The following is a 9,410-nucleotide window of genomic DNA, read 5'->3' as shown; positions in this document are numbered from 1 at the left end:
GGGGCTTGGCCATTTAGTGCTCTGTACGTTAAAACAATAATTTTAAAACGAATTCTAAAATCTATTGGGAGCCAATGTAAAGAACATAAAATAGGAGTGATGTGAACTCGCTTGCTAGAGCGAGTTAGTAGTCTGGCTGCTGCGTTTTGTATAGCTTGGAGGCGAGAAAGAGATGATTTATCCAAGCTGGTAAACAGGGAATTACAATAATCTAAACGCGATGACACAAATGCATGGACAATTTTTTCCAGTTCAGCTAAGGAGACCATATGTCGCAATTTAGAAATATTCCTTAAATGAAAGAAACAGGAACGAGACAGAGATTTTACGTGTGAGTCAAGGCCCAGAGAAGAGTCAAGTATTACTCCAAGATTTCGAATATTTGGCTTAGCAGAAGAACAGAAAGGGACAAGAACCTGACTGATTTTAGAATATAGATCAGGAGGAGCTATGATCATGGTCTCTGTCTTGTTCATGTTTAAAACAAGGTAATTGTTAGAAAGCCAGTCAGAAACCTGAGTTAAGCACTGGACTAGGGTGGACAGCCTATCCAGCTGATGAGGCTTAAAGGACATATACAGCTGAATGTCATCGGCATAGAAATGATAAGACAGGTCACTAAAAGACTGAATAATGCCAGCTAGAGGAAGCATATAAAAAGAAAATAATAATGGACCCAATACTGAACCCTGTGGAACCCCGCAGGTTAGGGCAGCAGTGTTAGAGGAGAACCTATCAGTCCTAACAGAAAAAGTCCTATCTGATAAGTAGGAAGAAAACCAGTCTAAGGCAGTTCCAGATACACCAGCCAGAACCTTCAGCCTGTTGAGTAGGATTTTGTGGTCGATGGTGTCAAAGGCAGCGCTAAGATCAAGCAAAATGATCACGGAACAATTTCCTGCATCAGATGCCATTAGTAGATCATTATAGACCCTTAAGAGAGCGGTCTCCGTAGAGTGCTGCTTTTGAAAGCCAGACTGAAAAGGGTCAAAAATCTGCAATCGGCATAGTAAGGACCTGAACTGATTTTCTACAATCTTTTCTAATAATTTACTTATAAATGGCAATCTTGAAATAGGACGATAACTACTAGGGGAGGTAGGATCTAAATTCTGTTTTTTTAACAGAGGGGTTACCTCAGCATGTTTAAAATAGGACGGAACACAGCCTTGCCTCAGTGAATTGTTGATGATGGATAGTAATGTGGGACCAATGCTGGTGAGAGTCCCAGACAGGACAGAGGGAGGTAATATATCTAAGGAGCATGATGAGGATTTCATTTTACCTATTACTGCAATTAAGTCACTGAGTGTGATTGGAGAAAAAGAAGTAAATGACCCGGGACAACAAGGGGCATCTTCATAAGGGGAGGCACTTGAAAAGATTTTGGATCTCAAGTCCATCACCTTATTTACAAAGTAATTGAGGAAAGTGCTACAGTCTTCGTCAGAAAGTAACACAGCATGCTGAGTTGGAGGAGAAACAATACTATTGATAGTATCAAATAGAATTCTTGGGTTATTTTTATGACGATTTATGAGATTATTGAAGTAAGAGGATCTGGCCTCTTTAACTGACTCATTATATAAGTGAAGAAGTTCTTTGAAGTGTTCCCGATGGACAACCGGCCCAGTGGACTTCCAGAGACGCTCTGCTTTTCGACAGGAGCGTCGAAGACCACGGGTTTGATTATTTAACCATGGTGTGCAGGAACTAACAGTGCAATGACTAGTTTTGAAAGGAGCAACCTGATTAAGAATGGCAAGACAGTGTTCATTAAAAGAATTAATAAGGATGTCAACCTCGTCAGAAGAAGGTTTAAAATTAAAAAGAGAAGAAAACTTTAAAATGACAGAGTCATCAATAAAGCGCCTGCGCCTAATAAAACTTTGAGGAAGAGACTCTGAGTTGAACAATACATTAAAAAAGACTGACTTATGATCGCTAAAAGAAACATCATTTAAGTTCATGTGGTCAAGGGAAACACCACAGGTGAAGACCAAGTCCAGAGTATGCCCAGCTGTGTGAGTAGGACCTGATACATGTTGAACAAAGTTGAAAGAGTCCATAATGCTCAGGAACTCCTTAGTGGTACTATTTGATGAGTCCTCTGCATGAATGTTGAAGTCACCAACAATGATGACCTTGCCCAGTTTAATTAACTTCCACGACATACTAATAATACATTTGAACTTAACATTACGAGGAATCAAAAAATACAAAATACACTCAAAATGCAGACCCAGCCCCCTGACATTCACAAAAACCCGAGGCGACTGTGAAAGGCAGCAACAAACAAGAAACCTCCCCTACCATGGACCAAACTCCTTCACTTGAGCGAAATTATTGTTGCCACCTCATGCACCACCTCATGCACCACCTTATGCATGCACTTTCTTTTCAAGACAAGAGACCACTAAGCTGTCTAGTGACACTGGTTTTAGAGATATGCATAATTCAATTCATTTTTATTTACATACACAATATATATAGTGTGTTGTTAGTTGCCTCAAGTACAACAGTACAAAGAAAACAGAGACTATCCCAACAGCCTTATGACCCCTTATGAGCAAGCAGTTTGGTAACAGTGGAAAAGAAAAACTCCCTTTTGACAGGAAGAAACCTCCAGCAGAATCAGGTTCAGGGAGGGGCAGCCTGATTGGTTGGGGTGAGATTAAAAAAAACATGGTGTGGAAGAGAGTAAGAGATAAATAGTAAATGATGATTAAATAAAGAGGTGAATAAACATGAAAGAAGGAGAAACACGACCTAAGTCTGTTGCAGTAACTAAGGAAGAATTCAGAGTCACCTGAACCAACCCTAATCGTGGGTTTTATCAAAAGGGGAAGTTTTAAGCGTATTCTTAAAAGTAGCGAGGGTGTTTGTCTCCCAGATCTAAACTGGGAGCTGTGCATGAATGTACATGAATTTATGAATAAAGAAGTACTGAATTATATTTATATTTTCTCTTAATTGTATTCTTTATAACTTTCCACAAAGAAAAGAAGTCAGTCCCACACCAGTGCCCCACAAATGAACCAATAGAGGAAGGTCCACTACATGGAAAGGAAATAGTTCTCACCTCTGTGTTTGAACCAATAGAAAGCTGGTGCTCAGAGGAAGAGGGCGGGCTTTACTTGGTGTCAGTGACAGAAATGAGAAAAAGCTCAAATGAGTGAGAAGGACGATGAAGGAAACATCTGTGCTGTGTCTGCTCTGTAAGTAGAATCTCTGTGTTTGTTTGAATTCTTGTACTTTGACTGTCTGCTCTCCTGATAACTGATGATGGAGGAGAAGACATGAAAAACAAATCAGGCTGAATTCAAGTTCAAAACACCATGAGGACCAACTGCAGGTCTGAACTGACTCTTTATCTTTGCTCAGGAGTCGAGGAAACACAGCAGGCAGTGAAAAGATCAAATCATTCACTCATTATATCAACACAGCTGCACAGTGGACACATGACTTTACTGGGTTATTTAAATGTAGTGGAGAGTTTGTATATAATCACACTATAATTTTTGCTCATAATTATAATGGTCACTTTAATAGCTGTTTTTTATATAAAAAGCATGATGAGTTCAAACTGTATGGATACATTTATGTCACTAACAAATATAAAATAAAAGCTTGAATGCTATTAAATGATAATAAAAAGAAAAGGTTACTAAATCATATCTAACAGTACAGGTGTCACAGAGATGTAGTGGTTAGCATCCGTGGAAGTTTCCTCTCACAGTTCAAAGACATGTTTGGTTAACTGGTGATTGTAAACTGACTGTAGGTGTGAATGTTAGTCTTTTGTTGTCCAAACTGTACTTGAAAGATGTTGCTGACATCTAATAGAAAGTGAGCAGATATATCAGAGAGAGACGTGTTTGTGTGTTTGTCAGCTGTTTGTGTGGAGTTGTTCTTTATGTTCACCTCAAATCAACCTGAGTGTCATTTCTCTTTAGTTCTGATCTCACTGCTGAGCTGCACAACAAACCAAGGTCAGTAACCTTCTTCTGTCACAGTTTAAACCTGATAAATGCTCACTGATATGACCTGATTGGGTTCATGTTTCACAATGGATCGCAGATATAGAAGTGGGAAATGAAAAATTAAGCAATGCACCATGTTAACAGCTATGTCAGATCTGACAAAAGTAAAGAGATCATCAGTTTTCCATTTTAACCCTCACAGCTCGTCTGACTGTGAGTCCCAGCAGCTCTCAGTTCTTTGAAGGAGACTTTGTGTCTCTGAGCTGTGAGGAGGACGACAGCTCTGCTGGATGGACTCTGAGGAGAAACACAAGCAAAGGACAGAGGACTCAGTGTGGAGTTGAGTGGGGAACAACAGTTGGTTCAGCGAATTGTTCTTGTAACATCACCAATACCTACAAATCAGACAGTGGAGTTTACTGGTGTGAGTCCAGAGAGGGTCCCATCAGTAACATGGTTAACCTGACAGTCACTGGTAAGCTGAGTGTGTGGAGTTAGTGTTGATGAAGCTGTGTGTAAATGGATGAAATGCTGTAGTTTGTCTCTGCGTTGAGGTGGATCAGTGATCCTGCAGAGTCCTGTCCTCCCTGTGATGGAGGGAGATGACGTCACTCTGCTCTGTAAAACAAAGACCACTCCCTCCAACCTCCCAGCTGCTTTCTATAAAGATGGCTCCCTCATCAGGAAGCAGCCTACAGGTCACATGACCATCCAGCGTGTTTCCAGGTCTGATGAAGGCCTCTACAAGTGTAACATCAGCGGTCATGGAGAGTCTCCATCCAGCTGGATCACTGTCACAGGTGACACACTCACCTGTCTGTGTTTCTGCAGGTTTCAACATTCACAATGTGACGACAACTTAATGACTGTGTTTGCTTTATTTTAGGAAAACACACCACCACACCTCCACCTGGATCCAACTCTCCTCCTGGTTTCACCTCCATCACTCTTCCTCCATCGCCTTCTCCTCCTGTTCTCTCTGTGTTGTCATCTGTTGGATCAGTGTGTGTTGTGGTTCTACTGGTGTTACTGGTTTTGCTGGTGAGAAGATATGTTCACAGGAAACCTGAAGGTGAGACTCAGACCTGTCAGAATAATCTACACATTAATTATGATTTACATCATGTGTGTGTGTAATTGCAAGGAGATTTTCTGTGGGTGAATCACAGGTACCTGGTAACGTCCAAACAACATCCTAGAATTTCAGTCACCAAATCTAGAGCAGACTTGGACAGTGTGATAGCACAATTAACTAAAGAGAAATCCAAAGTTATTGTGAGATAATAAAATTTAAATGCTTTAAAAATCTCCACAGCACAGAGTCTGTCTAGAGGTCCAGTTCAGCTACAGCTGCCTGTGTCACCATCAGTGTTAATACAATTTAAGATGGTGGAATATTTACTGTAGATCGAGTCATTCCTCTCTGTCCCATGGTTACAGTGTCTTTGTGTTCCTTTTTCATGTTTCTTATATAATAGTTTCTTATATAATAGTTCATCATGTTTGCATTGGCTAGTACACACGTACAGTAGTTAAGCTCTACTAAATATTGATGGAACAACTAAAAATGCACTCCTGAAGAGCTTTGGGGCCAGGGACTACTTCACAAGTCTACCACTAGAATGACCTGTAGCGCTGGTGCCCATCTAAAAATGAGAGTCTCTAAGTGGTGTGGGAAAAACTAGAAAACAATAAGCATGTAGACATCGGAATCAGGAGTCTGTCTTTAAAGTTTAACTCTGTGCTTACTGAGTCTACACTATGCTTGAGTGTGTGTTTGTGATCTGTGGTTAATTTTACAGCTCTGCAGTCGTATAGTTTCCTGTTTGTCTTTGTAAAAAGTCACCTGTAGGTGTTGTTCCACAGAGCTCTTAGTATTAAAACAATATAAGAGAAACTGTAATTACTAATAATTTTTCTAACTGAAATTCAGTCACTGAACTAAACTATTAAACTTTGTCTTTTAACTTTGCATTAAATGCATTATATGGCTCCTTTAGAAACATTTATAATTACTTGTATTCCATTAGTTGGGGCGACCGTGGCTCAGGGGGATGGGAAACGCATCTGTAAGCGGAAGGTCGCCGGTTTGATCCCCGTACTCTCTGTTCTGGTCGTTGTGTCCTTGGGCAAGACACTTTACCCTACTGGTGTTGGCCAGAGGGGCCGATGGTGCGATATGGCAGCCTTGCTTCTGTCAGTCTGCCTCAGGGCAGCTGTGGCTACAACAGCTTGCCTCCACCAGTGTGTGAGAGTGAATGAATAGTGGTATTGTAAAGCGCTTTGGGTGCCTTGAAAAGCGCTATATAAATCCATTATTATTAGTCCCCTTCTGAATCTATATTTTATGTTTGTTATTTTCTAGTTTTGTGACTTTCTAAAATGTTGACTAAATGCAGTCCCCTGATGATAATCAATCATGTTTTCAGTGTAAACTTTATTCATCTAGACACTAAATGTAAATTAAAATTAAAATCAATGATCCACATGCTTTTGGTTTGAAGAGGTCTACAGTAGCAGAAGTGTACCACCAGTTGCAATTACGACTTCTGTGTGTGCTTTGTGTACAGGGAGGGTTTCAATTGCAGTGGATTCAACGGTGAGAACAGAAGATGTCAGTTATGAAGAAATCATCATCGTCAAAGAAACTGAAAAAAAGTCAAAGATGAGAGGTACAGCTGCTCTTTCTCGCCATCACGGTTCTTCACAGCTTTAACACAGGGTTTAGTTCAGGTTACACGCTAACATTAGAATGCTAACACACTGTGATAGGCTCAAAAATAATCTTTTAAAGAAAAACATGGCTGAGTGTTTGATCGTTTCTATCAGAGGCAGCGGAAGTGTATTACTTGAAATTAAAGGACACAGCGATATTGAGAAAGCACATGTTTAGTGTGATTCATAACTTTGCAATTTAAAATCTCAAGTTATGATCTATCAATTTGTCCACTTTAATAATGGAGGTCAAATATTTAAAACCTCAGTTAAAAACAATCCTGTTGAGTCAGGAGGTTTATAGATTTAAACACAATAAAACAGCATTATCCAATCAACATACGGCAATTCTGTGTTAGCATACTCTCAGGTAAACTCTATAATTTAGCTAAGACCTCTCTCACAGCCCGAAACATGAGGAATATTGATATATCCGTGACCTACAATGCACACTTCATTTGAATGGATACTTTTGATTTTCCATTGCCAGATGTCAGTGAGGAGTTTCTACTTGTAAACAGCTCATTTAGTAGTTGTGTCTATTTTGCCTTGTGCATACATTTATCAGGCAATTCTTTATGTTTTTCTTACTCTGGTGAAAAAATTATAAAAATGTACTCAAAGGTAAAGAAGTGAATTAATACAATATAGGCCAAATGTATTGAAAGACCAAACCCATATCTGAGCAGTCGCTACAGTCTTACATGCCTCTCTGCAGCTTTCACGCCCATAGTGCACACCGAAACCCCACCTCCACAAACACTGTCCCACACCACCTGAAATGAAGGAATAAAAAAGAGACACAAAATATTTCCGTTTTATTTGGCTCAAATATGACACATTAGCAGTCATCTTTAGGGCCACACGTACACCTTAAATGGGTCAGCCCCCTGGTGTGTTGTGACTTTTGGCAGTGTGATAACTGAGCTACAAATCTAGAGGTAGTCCAGATAAGGCTCAGATGGGTGTTCTGTCTGGAGTTGATACACAAACAACTTTCAGGGTGAATAAATATGATATGTACAAAGAGACAGACTAAAGACACCAAGCACCCTTTTATACAACGCATTAATCTGGCTTCAAGTTGTTCATGTAAAACCACAGCTGCTACTTCCCGTTCCTGTTTAGTTCTAGTCTGAAGCTGATGAAACCCTTCACCACAGAGAGTTCTGGTTTGGCCGTTGACAGTGGTCATGTTGTGAAAATGAGTTGTGCGCTTATGTGAAGTGTGTCAGACGACACTGACAGAAACTGGCTGATCTGTGGTCACTGCTTTCACACAGACACATACGAGGTCTCTGTACTCACATATTTTTCATCAGAGGCTTTAAGAAGTGAAAATAGAAAACAGTGAGAACCTGCCGCTAATTATAAATGTTGTAACTTCCGTATTAACAAAACCCTCTGAAGGGCAAAGGCTATACTAACACTTTAATGTTTTCTGATTTTTTATAACAATATGCTGACATCAGCCTGTTTTTGTAACAACACATTGATTTTTGACCTTTGCATACTAGAGTTGTATAGTTTTTTTTCTTTACCCATATGATTGGAACAGAATTGGTTGAAACCTTTGGCTTCTATTATCTATAAAAACTTCAAGAACTTGCAGTTGTTGTATTTAAAGAATAAACAATGTGTAGTGCAGCTCTGTTAAGGTCCTTTCATATGATTTATTATTTAATATGGTTTCTTGAAATGTATTTTCAAAGTCAAGACACTAATAATGAAGGTTAAGGTCACATACTTAGCCAACTCACATCCTCATGTTCTCCAAGGCCTGGCATAGTTTTAAAGTTTGAAGAAATCTTCTCCTTTATGTGAGAAAGAACAGGACGAGCACTGTCAGAACTACAAACGGACCTCCAGCAGGCAACTGGTTTGAATATCTCTGACCAAACAATCAGAAACAGACTTTATAAGGGTGAGCCTTGGGCCTGACCTCCTCCAGTTTAGCAATACTGGTTTGGAGGTGTGTCAGTGATGGTCTGGGAAGGCGTATCCATGGGAACACACAGATGTTTACAGGCTAGGCAACAGCACTCTGATTGCCATTATGTATTGGTATTTGGTTGCATTTGTGGGTTTTAGGCCATTGTTATTGTAAATCCTTTCAAGGTGACTCAGGTTGGATGGTGATTATCTGGGGAAAACCATATTTAAATTGTTCCAAGTCTGGGCTGTGGCTAGAATGCCCTATAACATAGAGTTGTCCTTTAGCCACCACAGTGTTGTCTTTGCAGTGTGCTTAGGGTCATTCTCGTGTTGGAATATTTTCTCTTACTGCACTGTTAGCCAGCAACCAGTTTATCTCAGACTTTAACTAAAATTAATTTGAAACTAAATAAAAAGATAATAAAACCAACTACTAACTATCAATCCTCCTATCCTTTTGGGCTAGAGGCAGGGTACCACCTGGACAGGTCGCGGGCTAACACAAAGAGACAGATAACCATGCACACCTGTGCACGATTTAGAGCTTCCAATTAACCTATCTCCAACAAGTGCATGTTTTTGGACTGTGGAGGAAGTACCCGGAAACAACACACACAAAATTGGGGAGAACATGCAACCTCCACACAGGAAGACCACAGTCTGATGGTGGAATTGAACTTAGAATCTTCCTGCTGTGAGGCAACAGTGCTAAACACCGTGCCACCAACCCTCAACTGCAGTTTGTATTATGGCAATTTAACAAACATAACTTGTTTA

This window comes from Perissodus microlepis, chromosome 3 (assembly GCF_051167445.1).
Source record: "Perissodus microlepis isolate ML-2025 ecotype Zambia chromosome 3, ASM5116744v1, whole genome shotgun sequence".
Classification (NCBI taxonomy): domain Eukaryota; kingdom Metazoa; phylum Chordata; class Actinopteri; order Cichliformes; family Cichlidae; genus Perissodus; species Perissodus microlepis.
Note: the sequence above shows the minus strand (reverse complement) of the source record.